At 39.2% G+C, this 20819-nt stretch overlaps 1 protein-coding gene across 3 annotated transcripts in view; it reads left to right on the top strand.

The window, feature by feature from the left end:
- The window catches only part of PALM2AKAP2 (PALM2 and AKAP2 fusion), a 481551-nt gene that overhangs the window by 46603 nt on the left and 414129 nt on the right, over positions 1–20819 (top strand). The gene's annotated exons all lie outside the window — the stretch shown is intronic.

The following is a 20819-nucleotide window of genomic DNA, read 5'->3' as shown; positions in this document are numbered from 1 at the left end:
ACTGCCCTATGAGGCTGACGTCCGTGGACCACATCAGTTCGCTCTCTTGCCCTTTGGTTTCCTGTTGGGTTGGATGAATGCAAGGCACCAGCAGGAGACCCAGAGGTGCAAAGAAGTCTGAGGTCAGCATATTTACTCTATGGTCTCCCTTCCAGTAGAACAGGGTGTTGGCACTGGCTGCTTTCCTCAGCTGAAGGCTACAGGTCCTGCCTTGTAGCCCTTTGCTGCAACTTTACTTCTGGTTCTCTCCTAGTTCTGGTGACCGTTCCCTCTCCTTGCTCCTTCAAGTCCAGGTGAGGCTATAGCTGATCTCCCCACTTGGTTTGCTCCTGGTGTGTTTCACCATCCCTGTTGGTTTCCCTGAACTCTTCCCGTGGTTTCATAAAGTAGTACCTTTATTAAGCGCATTTCAGTTATCCAGGTGAAGCATGCCATCTCTCTGTAGCGGGATTCTCAACTCACAGAGGGTGCAAAGGAAACAAGTGTTTGAAGGTTTAAAAAACAAACAAACAAACAAACAACAGAAAACCCCACACACTTCACATTACCAGGATGGAACTTGGCAACTCTTTATTTGTTTACACATTTTGGTCATTGGAGGTCAAGGCCCCCATATATGAAGAAGCTATTTGATAACTGTTATGAGTTTACTCATGAACTTAAGAAAGAGAAGCTCCAATGCTATGAGCTATTGAAGTGTTTAGTTGTTTCCCATTGAAAGTTTCATTTTTCTTATAACTTATAATAAAAATTCCCCAAATTTGATTCCTCAGAGGGAAAACCAATCTTAGTCTTGAGGTGGCTTAATTAGAATTTTATTTAAGGAAATGAAATTTTATGTGTTCTTGTAATAGGAGAGAACTTTACTATTAAAAAAAAACTAGGGGAAACTATTGTTTTCATGAATAGAACTTCATAGTATTTGATCTACTATTTAAGTATAAGTCATAATTTAACTTATCATTAATATCTAAATGAACACTTCTTAAGTTGCTGTCAAATCAATAAAATCTGTTTTGTTTAATCCTCACAGATAGCACAAAAGCATAAAATGGAGTCTAATCAAAGGCTTTGTTTTACAAGTTCTGAATAGGTGGGATCTAAATTAGATATATTTTACTCCATCTATCTTTATATAGTATTTCATGCTTAGAAAGTGAGCTTCAGGGGTGCCTGGGTGGCTCAGTTAGGTTAGGTGTCTGACTCTTGATTTCGGCTCAGGTCATGATCTCAGGGTCATGGGATCAAGCCCCACACTGGGCTCCATGGTCAGCACGGAGTCTGCTTGAGTTTCGCCCTTTCCCTCTGCCCCTCCCTGTGTGCACTGTCTCTCAAATAAATAAATAAAATCTTAGAAAAAAAGTGAGTTATTTAGACTGCTTATCCTGCTTTAAGTACTTCCATTTTTCTGTCAATTATGTTCATTTAATTTATTCATTTCACTCATAATTATTAAGTACCTACTATGTGCTAGCCAGTGCTCTAGGTACCTGTAATACCTAGATAAATAAATAATAAATAAATAATAAATTAAAAAAATTAAAAGAATATGCTGGTCCCTGCCTTCATGGAGGCCACAATCACATGAGGGACAAACGTAGTTGACCAAGTTATTATAATAAAATGCGCTACATGTGGTGCTGGCGGAAGTTTTGGTGGGATACTGTCTGAAGCTATGACATAGTGAGAGGGCAGGAGCCTAAATGAATGTTAAAATCTCCAACATTCTATATGAGGTCAAAATCCAAATCTAATTCTTAGCCCCTGAGGTTAATTTTGCATAAAAACACCTTGTTTTTATTTTTTTAAAGATTTTATTTATTTATTTGACAGACAGAGATCCCAAGTAGGCAGAGAGGCAGGCAGAGAGAGAGGAGGAAGCAGGCTCCTTGCTGAGCAGAGAGCCCATGCAGGGCTTGACGTGGGGCTTGATCCCAGGACACTGGGATCATGACCTGAGCCAAAGGCAGAGGCTTTAACCCACTGAGCCACCCAGGCACCACAACACCTTGTTTTTTTGTTTTTTTTTTTTAATTTATTTTTTAAAGATTTTATTTATTAATTTGACAGAGAGAAATCACAAGTAGACGGAGAGGCAGCCAGAGAGAGAGAGAGAGGGAAGCAGACTCTCTGCTGAGCAGAGAGCCCGATGCGGGGCTCGATCCCAGGACTCTGAGATCATGACCTGAGCCGAAGGCAGCGGCTTAACCCACTGAGCCACCCAGGCGCCCCAACACCTTGTTTTTAATGTTGGGACTAGTCATCTTAGAACTCCTTACGTCATTTTCTAAAACACTAGCCAAGCCAAGTCCAATGTTAAGACTATTTGAATAATTGACAGTCTTCAGATGTTTTTGTTTGCACTAATGAACTTGGGCTAATGCTACCTCCAGGACCAAGCATGTTGCTATCAGTATCATGGTGAATGCCTGCCCCCTTGAGGAATCAGAGACTCAGTTTTTCAGATGACAAAGCAAAGTGGGATGGCTAATAAAGACAAAACAAAGGACAAAGAGCAGTCAGAACAAACAAACACTTTAAAGAATTGCAGGTCACTGCTAGACATTTTTTTAGACACAGTACTTGATTTGTTTAGCCCTCTGTTGAAATCATATAAAAAGCCTCTTTTTTTTTTTTAAGATTTTATTTATTTGACAAAGATCACAAGTAGAGAGGCAGGCAGAGAGAGAGGAAGGGAAGCTAGCTCCCTGCTGAGCAGAGAGCCTGACGTGGGGCTCTATCCCAGCACCCTGAGATCTGGACCCAAGCCGAAGGCAGAGGCTTTAACCCACTGAGCCATCCAGGCACCCCAAAAAGCCTCTATGTTTTGAAAGGTATCAAGATCTGCCCAACTATTAGCCAGGGAAGCACTCAAGAAGTTGACCTAGAAAGCACTAGGAATTCTCCTTCCTTCCAATGCTTTCCTTAGCTTCTTACCCTCCAAAAGGGAGGGACCCAGGATTTGAAGGTAATGATACCATCTCCTCAGAGACTCATGCTGTAATGTGCACGGAATCATCTGGAAATAGTGTTAAAAGGCAGATCCCAATTCTGTTAAGTTTAGGGAGGGATTGAAGATCGTCTATATTTCCAGCAAGCTGCTGGTCTGTGGACCACACTTTGAGTAGCAACGTTCACAGAGCAAAGCCCCAGCCAAGGGCTGTACATAATGCAAGAGGTAAGGGCCTCATTCTTTTACACTTAATCCCTCAAAACAGAACTGGAGTTCAGCAGTCTGTGTGTGAAACAGGCCAATATACAGAGCCAAACAAGGCCCTTCATTTTAGTTGGCATAACTTGGCAGTTCCATGGGAATAGCTAGGTATTTTCTGGAAAATCAGAACAGGATAGGGGGTTGCAAGAAAAAAAAAAGTGTTTATGAGGTAAATAAATGTAATCTTATCTTTTAAAATATGAACTTGAAAATATTTGGGGTCCTAAATAATTTAAAATCCAAAAATATTTTTCTTTGCCCAGTTCCTTAATATTTTTCTTAAAAAAAAAATAGTGAATCCGCTTATCTGGAGCCTCAGGAGTCTGCAAATCAGTAATATCTTGGTATAAATGTCAAGTTCGGATTCTAGAAAGACGATATTCATGTGAGCATGAATATGATCTATTAGGACCAAGTAGCTTGTGGTATTACATTTTTGGAGCGAGGCTGACAAACTTAGGGTTCTTTATTAGTGGAAGCCAGGAAAGAGCCACCTACTTCATGAAGAGTAATACAAACAGGTTACTAAGTTATATTTTCATTTACATGAGATGGGAAATATCTCCCAAACTCTTTCCTTGTTACGGGAACTAATTATTACAAGGACAATCCATATTGGAGAACTAAACCGTACAGAGCAAGGTTTTGTTAAGAATTCTTGGTTGCTTAATAAAACGATGGCTCTCCACAACTAATTACATTTTTGGGAATTAAAGCACAGTTCTTCTTCTTCCTCTTTTTTTTTTTTTTTTTAGGAGTTTGTTTATTTATTTGACAGAGATCACAAGTAGGCAGAGAGGCAGGCAGGTTTTTAATAGATGTTCTGTATCAAAATTGGGATGTTCCTTTCTTCCCCTGGTGTGCTGATAGTGTGTTTGTTTTTTAAATGAACAGCAGTTTCATTTGTCAGATACTTCTTTATAGATCTGATGAGGCAATCCTGTGAATTCCCTTTGCTAATATTATGTGGAGGTTTTTACATCTATGTTCGTGAGACATATTGCTTGTAATTTTATTTTGTTGTGGTGCCCCTGTCAGGCTTTGGTATCAGTGTTATGCTAACATCATAAAACTCTGGGAAGGTGGTCTTCCTTACCTATCGTCTGGATGAGTATATGTAGAAGTAGCATTAATTCTTCCTTAAATATTTGGTAGAATTCACCACTGAAACTCACTGGGCTGAATTTTTCTTGATTAAAAGATTTTTAATGACAAATTCCATTTGTTTAATAGATATAGGGACACAGATTTTAGAAATTTTTGTGTGTTATTTTCAGTAAGTTGCATTTCCAAGCAATTTGTTCATATCGTCTAAGTTCTGTCTATTGATAAAATCTTTCACAGTATTCTGCTATTATCTTTGTAACATCCTGGGAATCTGTAGTGATGTCCCTGATGTCATTCCTGATATTTGTTATTGGTATTTTCTCTCTCTTGAGAGAGTTTTCTTTTAAATTTTTAAAAATTGTTTCTTTATTTTAGAGAAATTGAGAGAGATATCAAGTGGGGAGATGGGCAGAAGGAGAGAATCTCCGGACAGACCCCCCAGTGGCAGGGAACCTGATGCAGGGCTTGATCCCAGGACCCAGAGATCATGACCTGAGCCAAAAGTCCCAAACCAAAAGTCCCAACGCTTAACTGACTGAACCACCCAGGTGCCCCTTGATTAGTTTGAATAGAGATTTGTCAATTTTGTTAATCCTTTCAAAGTACCAACTTTTGATTTAATGTGTCCTCTATTGTTTGCTTTCCACTTCATTGGTTTCCATTCCTTTCCTTTTTCTTTCTTGTAATTCTAAGTATCTTGGGTTTATTTCATTATTTTTCTAGTATTTTCAAATGAGGACTCAGGTCATTAAAAATATCTTCTTTTCTAATATGAATACTTCAAGTTATAAATTTCCATCTAAGCACTTTAGCTGCTTGCAACATATTTTGATTTGTTGTATTTTCCTTCTTTTAAAAACATTTTTTGTTTAGTGATCTCTGTGCCCATTGTGGGGCTCCAATTCACGACCCCCAGATCAAGAGTCACAGTCTACTAACAGAGCTAACCAGGCACCCCTGTTGTATTTTCATTATCGTTTAGTTTGAAATTATTTTCTAATTTCTGTGTAATTCCTTTTTTGACTCCTAAGATACCATCTAGTATCATTTTCCTTCAGCCCTAAGCAATTTTTTCCACTTGGTTTCTATGTGACATGTTTATAATGGTGACAAATTCTCCTGCTTTTCGTTTATCTGAGAATGTATTTTTACCTTCATTTTTTGGAAGATTTAATTTATTTATTTGACAGAGACAGAGAGACAGCGAGAGAAGGAACACAAGCAGGCTTGTGGGAGAGGGAGAAGCAGACTCCCCACTGAGCAGGGAGCCCAGTGTGGGGCTCAATCCCAGGACCCCGGGATCATGACCTGAGCGAAAAGCAGATGCTTAATGACTGAGCCACCCAAGCACCCTTTACCTCTTTACCTTCATTTTTGAAGAAGATTTTTGCTGAATATAGAATTCTAGGTTTACAGGGCTTCCCTCCCACCCCCCACTTTCTTTTAGCACTTTAAAGATGTCATTCTGTTTTTCACTTTCAATATTTCTAAGTAAGTAATAGTTTTTATCATCCTTCTTCTATATGTAATATGCCTTTTTTCCTTTGGTTGTTTTTAGGATTTTCTCTGGTTTTCAGCAGTTTGACTATAATGTGCCTAGATGCAATTTTCTTATAATATTTCCTATTGGGATTCTGGAAGATTCTCAGCTTATATTTTTCAAATACTTTTCCCACTCCATTCTTTATGCTTTCCTTTTGGAACTCCAATTATTCACACAATGGAGTGCTTGATGCTATCCAACAAGTCATTGAGACTCTGCTCATGTTTTTGTACTTTTTAAATTTAAATAATTTTTAAATTTAAGATAGTTTTTAGATTTATATAAAAGTTGCAAAGGCAAGTTACAGTTCATATATGCCCCATACCTTGTTTCTTATGTTGTTTGCATCTTACATTACTAGTGTACATTTGTTGCAACTCGGGAATGAACATTGATATATTGTTCTCTAAATTCCATACTTGATAAAGATTTCAGTAGTGGTTCCCTAATATCCTTTTTCTATTCCAAGATCCCATCTAGAACACTACAGTGTTGTTAATCATCATACCTCCTTAGCTTCCTTACCTGATCTGTGACAGTTTCTTGGACTTTCGATGTTTTTTATTACCTTGACAGTTTTGAGGAGTGCTGGTCAAGGTTAATTTGGGTTTGTCTGATGTTTTCTCGTAGTTAAAGTGGGGTTATGGCTTTTTGGAAGGAGACCACAGAGAAGAAGTGCTAGTCTCATCACACCATTTCAAGGGAACACAACATGATTTATTTCTGATAATGTTAACCTTGATCATCTGACCAAGGTCATATTAGCCAAGTATTTAAAAAGGAAAATACAACATTGTGAAGTTACTTTTCCCCCTTTTATGAGGAGGAGGAGTTAGGCTCTACCTTCTTGAGAGGGGACTATCTGGATAATTTATTTAGAATTATTCTGTAGGAAGGCTTATTTTTCTCCACAACTTATTTATTTAGTAATTCATATGTATATATATATACATCAGCATGGACTCAGGGATGTTTATTTTATACTTTAGGTTATTATTTCTAATACTACGTTATTTATTTTGTTCAAATGTTTCTACTTTTGTCACTAGGATCTCTCTCAAGTTGTCCATGATGTACCTAGAGTAGTTTTCTTCATATTTCTCCTGCAGGGTTTTGGGCACTCAGCATATAAACTTTTTTCACCCCATTCTTTATCTTCTCCTTGTAGGAGAAGTAATTCATATATTAGAGTGCTTAATATTGTCCCCCAGTCACTGAGGCATGCTCATTTTTTTCTAATTTTTTTCTTTGTATCATGCTTCTATTTTAATAATTTTTCTTGACCATCTTTATGTTCCATGTTTGTTTTTTTGCTTCTGCATTGTATGGTTTGCTGTTAATCTTATCCGATAAATGTTTTATTTTCATTTTGATTCTTTGTTATCTCTATGAGTTTTCTTATATTTTCACTTGTAATATCCATATTTTCCTGCAGGTTTTTAAAAAATATATATACTTACCACTATTATTTTAAAAGTCTTTATGTGCTAATTCTAATATTTGGGTCTTCTATGGGTCTGTTTCAATTAACTATTTTTCTCTTTGTGACTGTGGGTCACATTGTCCTTTAATATACCCAGGAATTGGCAAATATATAATGTACATTAAGGATATTATATTGTAGAGATTCTGGATTTGGTTATACTCTTTTAAATAGTGTTATAGTGGTCTAGAACCTGGATACTGCAAAGGCTGTCCTTTCAACAATGTGGCAGGACACAAATCAAAACCACAATGGGATATCACCTCACACCAGTTAAAATCACAAAAATTAACAAGACAGGAAACAAGTGTTGGTGAGGATGTGGAGAAAGGAAAGCCCTCTTACACTGTTGGTGGGAATGCAAGCTGGTACAGCCACTCTGGAAAACAGGATGGAGGTTCCTCAAGACATTAAAAAGAGAGCTACTCTATGACCCAGTAATTGCACTACTAGGTATTTACCCCTAAGATACAGGTGTAGTGAGAAGAAGGGGCACATGCAATAGCCAAGTGGTGGAAGGAGATGAGAGGCCCTTCAACAGATGAATGGATAAAAAAAAGATGTGATTCATATATACAATGGAATATTACTCAGCCATCAGAAAAATGAATACCTACCATTTGTATCGACATGGGTGGAACTGGAGGGGATTATGCTAAGTCAAATAAGTCAAGCAGAGAAAGTCAATTATCATATGGTTTCACTCACATGTGGACTATAAGGAATAGTGCAGAGAACCATATTGAAAGGGATGGAAAACTGAAGGGGGAGAAATTGGAGAGGGAGATGAACTGTGAGAGACTTGGACTCTGAGAAACAAACTGAAGGTTTTGGGGGTGTGTGGGGGGGATGGGGTCACCGGGTGATGGGCACTAAGGAGGGCAGTTTTGTGATGAACACCGGGTGTTATATACAACTAGTGAATCATTGAACACTACATCAAAAACTAATGATACAGTGGTTAACTGAACATAATTTTTAAAAAAGTGAAAAAATATAGTGTTATACTACCAGGTAATTAATTACTAATGTGCTCCCTTAACTTTGTGGAGATTTAAATTTTGTGTTTTATTGGAGTTCTAGTCCAGTGTTGTCTTTAGGCTTCGGGTGCCCTTCTAATGTGTAGCTCTCCTGGGGTTTTAATGGAAGTTCAAGGTTTTAACACATTTCTTTATATAGATGATTGGTGAAAACATATTTCAATAGATTGAGGGAGGTATTTTATGGGCAGATCTTGCCAGATTGAAAATCTGATTCTTCTCAGCTCTGAGACTAGCTTGCTTCTTTGTCTTAATCCTCTATTTTAAAGAAATACTTATGAAAATACAAATAAAGGAAAAATTGACTGAATTTCTGCATTTTAAAAATCAACTAATTTTTTTTACACAAAATAGAAAAATTGACATGTTTAAATTTAGTGGATGAAGGTAAACCCAATGTGCTTTTGAGTCCTTTATATTCCATTTGTAATATTTCTAAACATCTCAGGCTTATTATCTATTAAAAAACACCAAGAGAAAAAAAGACACCAAGATACTTGAGTTTTCTTTGAAAAATGTGTGCATATCTTTCTAATAGTCATCATCAAATTAATTATGAATTTTGATGACTATGTGTTGATAGGCTCAAGACTCATCCAGTAATCTAACCTTGGCAAAGGCTCTAAATAAACAGAGTTCCCATACTTTGCTTGGCCATATTGGCTTATGTGTTTGTCGTTATTTTTTAAATCTCTTTTTCCTTTTTACTACATATTAACAAATACCTCATCCTTTTGTTAGCCAAATTCTGTCTATAATTAGAGCCCCAGAGTCGTTTGCTTTTAAACATCTCAATCATCCCAGGGATAGTTCAGCTTTCCCATTCCAATCATCATTGTTCTAATTATAAAATATAAGAACAAAGCTTTTCACACCTCTTGATGGGAATATTTTGCCATCAGACTTTGCTTAGCCAGAGACTTTGCTTCCTCCTTTTCAGTCTTATCTGGACACAAGTCTTATCTGGCATTTTGCCTGCCTCTTCTCCATTTGTACTTATCCACTCTTACCTGTGTCTTGTCTCTCTGAGATGATTCTCTTTACTTTTTTCATGCCTATAGATTTCTGAAATGATTATCAAAGACTCACACATCATCATATCTACTTATTAGGTCCTAAGGCAGCCTGCCATGCAAAATTTCTAACTAAAATATCCAGAAGAGACTAACAAGGCAAAAATGTTCAACCCTCAAAATTGAGGCAAATGACCTATGGTTATCCTGTGGAAAGGATTTCCATTTATTTTAAAGTCAGTGGAATTGGGAAAAGGACAGGGTCTTCTATCCATGCTTTACCTCTGGTAAGGTAGTAGCCTCACATACCCAAAAGAAGGTTGAGAGAGCCCACCTGCCGCCATCTTGCATAATCATCTGTTCTAGTCAGAAAATCAGGCAGCTTTTCTCTATTCATTTCAAAACATATATTCTGTGACCACTGTGCCAAGAAAAGAGAGAAATTGTTGTTTGTCCACTTAATTTTGGAGTATAGCTGATGAGCAATCTACATCAGGACAAGGAGATGATAATTGGATGGGTGTCAGGATGTTCCTGATACAGGAGGGGAGAACAGACTTAGATGAAAGATAATGAATCTAGTTGTATGCATGCTGAGTGCGAGGCTCCTGTGGTGTTTTATTGTAATCATTAAGCTTGAGCTACTTTAAGATTTTTATTCATAATCGTTAAGACTTTTCAAGTAGATTCAAGGGAATAAGTGGTAGGAACTTGGCCATGTGACTAGAGTTTAAACCAGAAGTGATATGGATTTAGAAAACATAGTAGTTGTAGTCAGAATACGGATGCAAGAAGAGAAAAGAGCCCTAGATAAATCGCCAAGGGGCATCAGCATTCTAAGTACAGGCAAAGGTAAAGGAATGAACAAAGTTCGGGAGACACAGAAGGAGAGACGGAAAGATGTCGAGGAGAGGTTGGTGTCAGAACCCAAGGGAGTCGAGCGCTTCAAGAAAAAGAATGGTTCCCAGCGTCAAATGCTTCAGTTTAGGTAAGGAAGTAAATAAGTATGTAAGCTGAATGTATGTATTATGTAAGATTACGATGAATGCAGAGAAGTGATGCTGTAATTGGGTACCAGTTATCCGTTGATTATCACTGAAAAAGACATGTCATAGGAGTGATGGGATGAAAGTGAGATTCCCATGTGTTGAGTGAATGACAGAACGTGTGAGGACTACAGAAGTCTTATAAAGGGGTGTCTGGCTGGCTCAGTCAGAAGAGCGTGAGACTCTTGGTCTCTGGGTCGTGAGTTTGCGTCCCATGTTGAGTGTCAAGATTGCTCAAATAGATACAACGTTTTAAAAAGCCTTATAGAAATTTGACTTTCAAAGTAATATTAGGGGGCACCTGAATGTCTCAATGGGTTAAAGCCTCTGCCTTTGACTCAGGTCATGATCTCAGGGTCCTGGGATCGAGCCCCGCATTAGGCTCTCTGCTCAGCAGGGAGCCTGCTTCCCCCCCTCTCTCTACCTGCCTCTCTACCTACTTGTGATCTCTCTATCAAATAAATAAAATCTTAAAAAAAAAAGAAAGTAATATTAGGCTGTACCCAGAAGGCTATGTAAGATCAAGGGAAGATTCTTTTGTTCATGGGAAAGACTTGAATACTTTTATATTCTTAAGGAAGGATCTGAGATAGATATGGGAGAGAATAAGCTAGTCCCTAATGGATGAAGAAAGAGAGAAATGTATTGGCTTACCACCTACTGTATGCTTCACAGGATCCCAATTAGAGACTTGTGGATCTTTAGTTCTTAAGTGAAATTATGTTGCTGTAGGGATCATAGAAGTCTTTGCTACCTGAAGCCCCCTAACTATAGCATGCAATTATTAACATTAATAATATTAGCAGAAAAACCTAATAGGAACACATTCTAAAAAGGCTTTGTTGGCCACCTGGGTGGCTCAGTCAGTTGAACGTCCAACTCTTGATTTCTGCTCAGGTCATGATCTCAGGGTTGTCGGATCCAGCTCTGCCTGGGCTTTGTGCTCAGCACAGGGTCTGCTTTTCTCCTTCCTCTTTCTCCTTCTGCCCCTCCCCCCAATGACATGTGTGTGTGTGTGTGTGTGTGTGCACTCACTCTTTCAATTTTTTTAAAAAAATATTTTATTTATTTGACAGAGAGAAATCACAACCAGACAGAGAGGCAGGCAGAGAGAGAGGAGGAAGCAGGCTCCCTGAGGAGCAGAGAGCCCGATGCAGGGCTCAATCCTAGGACCCTGAGATCATGACCTGAGCCGAAGGCAGAGGCTTTAATCCACTGAGCCACCCAGGCGCCCCCGCTCTTTCAATCTTTAAGAAAATAAAAAGTTTTTGAGATGACCTATTTTAATAAATATTATTTATTTATTGTTTGTTATTTTAATAATATAATTGGTTAAAAAGAAATGGGTGATAAAATCAAGACAAAAGGGAGATTAGGTTTGGAAATACAGAATAAAGCTGAGCAAGAGTAGTACACAGCAAATGCACATCACATTGCTCTGATCAGTTGCTAAAGATTGGCTGCAAACTTGGCTCCAAGCTTGCCAATGTCTAAAATCAAAAAAGGAAAAAATAGTTATAAGATTCAAAGCACCTAAATGAAAGAAACTATTTATTAATTAGAAAACAGTTTTTCGTAGTTTCTCTCATGGATGCTCTCCATTCCCATGATAAATACACAAAAAGATTTCATGGGAATTTCCTTGCAATGCCCTCACTGGAAGTGGAGGACAAAACAACTATGTGTGTCACTTTTACAGCATGCAGCATTATTCAGGGGCATTTAACAGGCACTAAATATTTAAAAGATTCTGACAACTTTCATAGGTCTTGTTACTTACACTGAAGTAGTTCCTCAGATCACATCTGTCCAGTGTGGCACCCTGAATTTTCATTCCCCTTAAAACCTCTGAAATGAATGGGATCCACATTTCATTTCAGAGAGGCTGAAAAATTATCTGTCTCCGTTCCCTTTTCCATTGTTTACTGTGCTTTGCACTCAGTCTAAGAGAAGCAAAGCAGTGGTACTGGAAGCTGATAACGTTGGGTTTCATTTATAATCATTAAGATTTTCAAATAGACACCATTTCTCAGGGCACATACTTATCTAGGAGAGATAATCTATGGGCCTTGCTAGTATCCAGCAGTGACAAGGTATAGACAGAGGAAATTAAAGTTCTAGGAAGAGGAAATCATGGTTGGCCCAAATGTTATAGGAGCTTTTTTTCTCTGGCTAGAGGTGAGCCAAAATTTAATTATACTGTTGATGGTTTAGCTTGATAAGCATAGCAAATGCTAAGTCATAGGTGGCTGGAGATCAGTCCTTTTTTTTTTTTTTTTTCCAGTGAGTAATAACATGCTTTCTTTAAAATAGTTTATCTACGTGTAAGCTTCAACACGTACAGCTTTTTGAGGTGTCAACTCTGAGAAATGCAATATGGTAAAGGCAGATTTGAGTTTAGGGCTTAGACAGAGCTGCCCTGCGAGATCTGATTACAGAAGCCCCTCTTCACCTCTGAAGCATCATTTAGAAATCTCCATGCTCTCTAAGTGCTGGGTCTCTGTTACTGAAACAAGGCCTCTGTGTGCCCGAGACGACATTGGCTCTCTCTTGTGCTGCTTTCTGTTGAGTGTTTCAGGTTACATATTGCCGAGCTGTGGCCGTGGAGGGCTTCCTTTCAAGAGAACTAGCTTAAAAGAAAAATGCTTTCATGTTGTAGCAATACCAGAAGCAGAGGGAAGGTAGTCTCAGAGACAGCTGTCCAGAAAAGAAAAGAGCAGATATTCCAGTAAAAGATGAATGGTATGGGGATAGGAACCATGTATAGGAACCATGTATATATAATCAGCCAGATGAGCTGTTCGCTTCTGTTTCATGGGTATAGACCTTGTCCTTCACCAAGGAGAAGTGAGTTGCTGCTTATTTCTTGGGAAAGAAACCCACGTTCCCTGTCATTGAGTTTTGCCTCTGAAAACTCTGACTTATTATAAGATCTTGGGAAAGCAATTGGAATTCTGGGCTTCAGGTGCCATTTGAGTATGACCTAAACTAATTATATTTGGCTTTTTCATACCCCACTGGGAGATGCAGAGAAACCTCAAAGCACAGAATTGTAAAGCTCAAAGGTTATCTGGCTTAGCCTCATCTCCAGTCTGTGAGTTCAGAGGTAAGTGTTCTCCACAATAACTGGACCTACATTTTTAAAATGCACCCTCCAAGGGTAAAGAAATTCCTTTGGTTGATTTTTAGTGTTCCCTTTAGTCTTAGGTAACAAGATACTCTTTGTTCTAAGACATATTGTTACTGAGGTGGCATGGCTATATTGTGGATACAATCTTCTAATTCTGTTTGACAGGATTCGTTTACTATCTGTGCAACTTGGTAAAGTCACCTTGGTTATTCTGATTCGTTCATCATCTGTAAAACAGAATAATAATTTCATCTCTCTAGATTCATGCAAAAAGAGAGGGTTTTTTTCCCTTCAACTCTTATATGCTGTCGTTATTTTATATTTCATTATGTTTGCCCTGGGAACGAATTAGTTTTCCTTGATGACTCACATTTGCCTTATGGTCCACCAAGATTCCTAGGTGCTTCTGGCTATACCTGGACCTGTGAGTCTCTTTCCTCCTGTCTGGGATGTGTATGGTTTGGATTTCAACAAATGGCAGATTCTGTTTAAACTCCCTTCTCAGGGACGCCTGGGTGGTTCAGTCAGTGAAGCGTCTGCTTCAGCTTCAGTTCAGGTAATGATCCTGGGGTCCTGGGATCCAGTCCCCCATCAGGCTCCTTGGTCAGCAGGAAGCCTGCTTCTCCCTCTGCCTGCTGCTTCCACAGCTTGCGCTCTCTGAGAAATAAATGAAATCTTAAAACAACAACAACAACAACTAGTCTTAAAAAAAATGAAATAAACTCCCTTCTCTGTTAGTGAAACTCAGGTGTGTGTACACGCGCGTGCACACCACCTCCCCCAGACTCACGCATGGGTGATTAGAGCAAGACAGACAGTCACCTGGGAGTACATACACATGTCCTTTCTCCCCTGCTGCCAACATGTGGCTGGAAACACTGTCCCACTGCAAATGAATGGTCCACATGCAACTAAGCCTCAAAGCTCAGCTCTGGCTTTGGACATCACCTCAGAGAAAGAACTCAGATATGTGTGAGGAATAAGTACTATCAGGGCATAAATCAAGAGCCCTCCAACTTTCTCGAATGCTGTGATCTCTTTGGTAGTTTTGTGAAGCCTGTGGAGTCCTCAAAAGAATCCAATAAAATATATTGAAATATCATTAAAATATTTTGCAAAAACAAATTTGTGGTATGATATTAAATACACCTACATTTATAATATATACATATTACATATGTATATATGTACTTTTAAAAAAAATATTTCATTTATCAGAGAGAGAGCTCATAAGCAGGGGGAGTGGCAGGCAGAGGGAGAAGCAGGCTCCCTACTGAGCAGGGAGCCTGATATGGGACTCCATCCCAGGACCTGGGATCATGACCTCAGCCCAAGGCAGATGCTTAACTGACTGAGCCACCCACATGTCCCAGCACATACTTTTTATTCATGCATTAAATACTAAGCCTAAGAGCAAATCAAATAAGTAATTTCAAAGTTTTGACGAGTGTAACAGGTATTCCAATATACCTGTTTCAGCTAGAATAGAACGTGAAAACAGCCGTGATTTCTACTGGTGACAAAGTCACAGAAACCCTAATGAGACTGGGGCTGGTTACCTACACTTGTAATGGAAAGAAATACTGAATTTCAGTTGGACATTCATGGAAATACATATGTCATTTTTTCCCTATGCCCATTTATGGATCTCCTGAATTCTATCACAGGTGAAGGACCCTTGGTTTAGACAATAAGGAAAACAGAAGAAAAGATCAGTATAAGGAAAATGGAAGGCTTTCCTTATGAGTGCCCTGACGTGAATGTTAATTGCATTTGAAACCACTAACAATCAAGGGTTAAGTTTGGTGGTTCGCGCAGCTTTTTGTGTACCAGCATCTCCCAAGAAATATCTGTTGAAGAAATTAACAAAATCATCGCTTTGCATTTGTCCATCTATTAGTCTTTTTTCCCCAGTGGAATATGAACATTTTGAGTTTATTGAGTTAAAAAAACCGATATGGGGCGCCTGGGTGGCTCCGTGGGTTAAAGCCTCTGCCTTCAGCTCCGATCATGATCCCAGAGTCCTGGGATCGGGCCCCTCATCGGGCTTCCTGCTCAGCCGCGAGCCTGCTTCCCCGCCCCCCAGCCCCCGCCTGCCTCTCTGCTTACTTGAGATCTCTGTCAAATAAATAAATAAAATCTTGAAAAAAACCCCAATATGATATAACATAGTAGGATATAATATAATGGGATAGGATTTCATTTAAAGCTCACAGTAAGCCGCAGGTGTGCCTCACTCATGTTGGACAATGCAATTCAAGTATGGCTGGGCGCTTCCATGCAGAAAGCCGTGGCGGGCATTGCACCAAGATCAATGGGACAGTGGGGATGTAGACATGGTCCCTGTCTGCAGACATCTCATAGTCCAGGAGGGTGGGTAGATGTGTGTGTGCCTGATCAGGAGACAAGGTAAGCGAAAGCAGACTGAGAGGCTGTCATGGCAAGAGGCCCAGGGACAGGATGGATTTTGGTTTTTTTTTTCTGGGAATGGTGGGCTTTTCAGAGGAACTAAAGTTTGAGGAGAAAAGGAAAGGGAGTAGCAGAAGCAAAGGCTGGAAAAGTAGGTCAAGATTTAAATTGCAGGGCTAGGTGAGTCTACTGACTGCAGAGTTCAAAAACACCACCGCTGCCCTCAAATTGCATGTCCATTCTCTGCCTTCTTCCAGGCTCTTGTACACTGTTTCATAATGATGTTTTCGGGGCCTCACAGAACACATAATAAATCTCAAGTTTTCCGATTAGGTTTAATGAACACCCCTCTCTTCATGCCCAGGGAGGGCATTGCTAAAGAGTTCAGGGGACTCTGGCTTTTGGACAGGAACAGAGCATCTAAATGCCATCTGTCATCAACCTAACAATGCTAATCGGAAGCACCGCTCTGCTCTCAGACTCTGGTTAAACATTGTTGTCGTGGTTCATAGTAGTTTTCCCAAACCAAAAATTTAAGAGGATTAATAACATAGTAATTTGATCAGATTTGATGTTCTTGGACTAGTCCAGGCAATTAGAGAGCCATCATCCATTCCATGCCTCTGTTGAGCCAAATGAGAAGCGCCCTGATTTATAACGAAAGCCAGCAGTTTAATGTAGCTCAAAACAGAATTTGTAGACTCTAATGCCCAGAGCGTTAGCTATCGGAATGGTACAAATGGAACCATTTCTCAGAACGTGTGTTGTTTCGATGTTTCTGGATCACATTGCTTTGCTCACTGTAGGAAAAATATTGCTTCGTACACAGTTCACTAGATAATCAAACAGTCGCGTCTTCTACTGAAAATATGTTTCTCATATGATCATCAGTTTAAGAACATCTTTGGCCTTTGAATGTGCAGAATCATGGAATAATTGAATAGAAGAGGCTTAAAATGCTCTAGTCCAATTACCTTATTTTGTAAATAAAGATTTCCAGGCCCAGAGAGAGAGAGAGAGATCTTGCCTAAGATCATTTGATTCCATGTAATAGACCTCAGGTAGGACCCTGCCTGTGCATTTGTTCCCACCTTGAATAGTTTTTAGAACACTTAGTCCTTTATTTGTTTGGTGTGCTTCATGCTGCAGGAGAAAACTTTTTTTCTCTGCCAGTTTTCTGGGGCATCCTGACCAAGTACCACTGGATATTTTATGCTAAATTGATAAGTGTTGTCATTGGTGAAGCAGCCTCCCCTTTCCTCTGACTTCTTGACTTTATTTCTGAACTTTCTTCCTGTAGTCATTTGAATGGTGACCCTTCAAAAAGATTTACCCATGTTCTAAGCCCAGAAACTATAAATGTGACCCTATTTGGGAAAAAAAAAAAGAAAAAGAAAAAAGAAAGTTCTTTGCAGGTGTCATCAGGTTAAGGATACCGTGATGGAATCATCCTGGATTTAGGCTGGGCCCCCAGTCCAATGTCAAGGGTCGTTATAAGAGAAGGAGCAGAGGGGGATTTGAAACACAGAGACACAGGGCAGGAGGCCATGTGAAGACAGAGGCAGAGATTGGAGGTCTGCAGATACAAATCCAGGAACAAGGGGCATGCCAAGGATCGCCAGCAGCCCCCAGAATTCAGGAAAGAGACATGGAATGGATCATCCCTTAGAATCTCCAAAGGGAACCGTATTCGATGCTAATAAATTTTTATGGAAGGAGTGAAAGGCAAATAAATGTTTACTTCTAAAAAATTGCATAATAGCCCAGTTCATCAAATTGCCAAGAATTTAGGGATGCAGGGAAGATAAAAGGTTGAAACTCTCAAAGGAGAGTAAAATTTCATTGTAGCATTTGTGGCACCAAACCTATCCTTTTGTAATAATTGGGTATATGAGTTATCATCATCTCTGAAGGACTCATAGTTCTTCTGTATTTCCCCAACATCAGTGAATAAAATGCTTCATGTCTCTTGTGATAAGGCCTGCAGAATCGCATTCCCATTAGAGGGGATAAAACACACTAAATGAGTTCAGTGCATAACTCTGGGTCCCTTATTCCTTCTGATCCTCGATTTTTCATCTGTAAAATGGACAAAAATAACACCTTCCTCAAAGCCTTGTTGAGGTCATGAAATGAGATGGGCAGTGACCTATCTCTTGAGTTGGACATGCTGAACAGTACCCCCAGTGCCTGAGTTCTGAACAAACTGAGAAATGAGACAAAAGACTCAGTCAATGGAACACAGAAATGTCATCTTAGTGACGACTGGCAGAGACTAAGATGGAGTCCGCAGCTAGCGTGAGACCCACGTGAGGCTGCTAAATCCCTACAAGGGGCAGACGTACCCTTCTAGTTTCAGGCGACACTGGACCCTGCCGTGGGTACAAAGCCTGTCTCTGGAGATGCTGAGCAAATCCACAGTCTCCCCGTAGACTGGCCCACTTCGGAGAGGAAGAAGAAGGGTTTTGCATGTCAGATTCCAGCCACCAGATGTTCTCCTCAGCTGAGTGATTCCCAAAGAGAGAGTGAGTGAGAGTTGAAATGAGGCCAGGAGTGTCATGGAAATAGAGCTTCTTCCCAATGGGCAGGAGCCTGAGGAGTGGGGAGTAGCTTTCTGTTTTCTTAACCTACTAAGTCTGTGCTCAGCCACCGAGTGGTCTTCCCCTGAGGGAGAATGGGCCCCTCCCACTCCCATCTTTGCGACACTGTTCTCCACACCTAAGAGCCTCTGCTCACCCAGCGTGTCATCCTGCCCTGGCTTATGGCCAAGATATTATCTTTAATTTAGTTCATAATCTACAAATATGAGCTTAAAAATATGTAGTATTTGGCAAAAGATCTTAAAAGAAAACAGCTGTCGATCCACTATATCTTGATAATTATGAAGTTAGGAGCATAAATCTTTTCTGGATGCTGGCTAAAAGAGGAGGTTTGAAATTCTCTCTCTCACATATTCCTCCAAAGGCCCATCTGATCTCTGCTCTAAATTTATGTGTCTCCGTCTCAAAGAATCCAGTTAACTTTAAAATCCTTCATAATTTTGAGATGGACTTCTCTTCTGCTTTAATCATTATCGCTTAATACTGCATAATCAGGAAGAATACATCATGCTCACAATTTGTAACAGATATGCAATTACATTGTTCTCACATATACATTTAGGATCCCCCCCAACCGAATTCAAAGATAAAATTAACACAGAGTACAGAGACCCTGGATACAATGTTTTAAATAATTAAATACATATTTGCTCAATAAGTATAATTTACAAGTGTGTAAATTATAAAGATTCTCTTCCTTCCCTTCCTCCCAGTGCAGGCAGAACACACAGGAACTGATTACAAAATTAAGATCATGTCCTACACAACTGTGAGATAAAACAAGATCTGAGTTTTCCATGTTATAAGTTCTGCAGTGAGAGTTCTGCCTGCCTGTGAGATTTCTCCTGATTTCAGCATGGGCGCACTGACCACTTCTCAGAATGAGGAATGAATGTGTCTTTTTCCTGAACAAAAGCTGTAAAAATGGCTTTTAAGTGCCTTCAGGCAGGGCCTGGAAAATCTTGAAAGTTGAAAGGGTCATGGAATAATTTGCTGTTGGCATAAAATCAGAGGAGATTAAAATATGACCACAGTATAAAATATACAAAGGTTCTCCAAAGCACTCAGATCTTTCAGAGGCATGAATGCTGCATTTCTTTGAATTTACACACACACACACACACACACACACACACACACACACACACACACACACAGCTTCATGTGTTCTGCAGCTAACTGTCATCTGTCAGACTGAAAGGTGAGATAGTGAGGGGAAAATGAGATTGAAGAGTAGAGTAGAAATTCCTTCCCATCTCCCCTTAAATTTTTCCCCCTCTTTGAATGATTTCTATTTATTCACCAGATAGCCTCATGCACCCTGGGAAATGGAGGAAACCTTACTTAGAATGGATCCAGTCTAATCTCCTACCAAATTTTGGGATTTTCTCCCTCCCATTCCAGATTCTGGCCTTCCCACTTCTACTTGGAGAGGCCTGGGGATGTAGAGCTCCGAAAGCACGAGGGACCCCTGTTCTTTGCAGACAGTGCTAGCCATCAGAGAACTCTTGTATCTGAGCTGACCTTCCTCTCCCCGTAATATCCACCCTTTCATTTTCATTCAGTCTTTTGGAAACAAGGGGAATAAATTTAGTTCCCTGCTTCCGTGTTATGGCACTCTTTCAGATGCTGGAAGAAGCCTCTTAGACCACAATAAACCTTTTTTTTTCTAACTTACATCCAAGTTTTTTCCCATCTCAAGAAATGACATTTTAGGAGTGCCTGGGTGGCTCAGTGGGTTAAAGAAATGACATTTTTAGGGAGAATTAATGTCTTGACAATATTAAGTCTTCCGGGCCCTTAAAATGTTCTCTCTCTCCATTTGTGTTGGTAGTCTTTAATTTCTCTCAGCAATACTTTAAATTTTCTCACATTTTGCATATATGCATTACATTTGTCTCTGGGTAATTTATAGGATTTTAAGATTGAGATTATAATTCACATAAAATCTACTCCTTTAAAAACTGTATAATTTGATGGCTTTTAGTAGATTCACTCAGTTGTGCAAAAAGCACCATTTCACAGTTCTTAAATGATATTTTAAATTTGTGTTCATATATTTATATTATTTTTATATATAACTAGATGTATATAGATATACAGTTGATTTTTGTATTTTGACTTTGTATCTTGAGACCTTGCTAAACTCTTTTATAATTCAAATAGTTTTTTAATTGTATTGAATTTTCTAGATAAACAATTAGGGCATCTTGTTTTTTTTTTTAATTTACTTG

This window comes from Mustela erminea, chromosome 12, assembly GCF_009829155.1.
Source record: "Mustela erminea isolate mMusErm1 chromosome 12, mMusErm1.Pri, whole genome shotgun sequence".
Taxonomy (NCBI): domain Eukaryota; kingdom Metazoa; phylum Chordata; class Mammalia; order Carnivora; family Mustelidae; genus Mustela; species Mustela erminea.
This window is presented reverse-complemented; position numbering and strand designations above follow the sequence as displayed.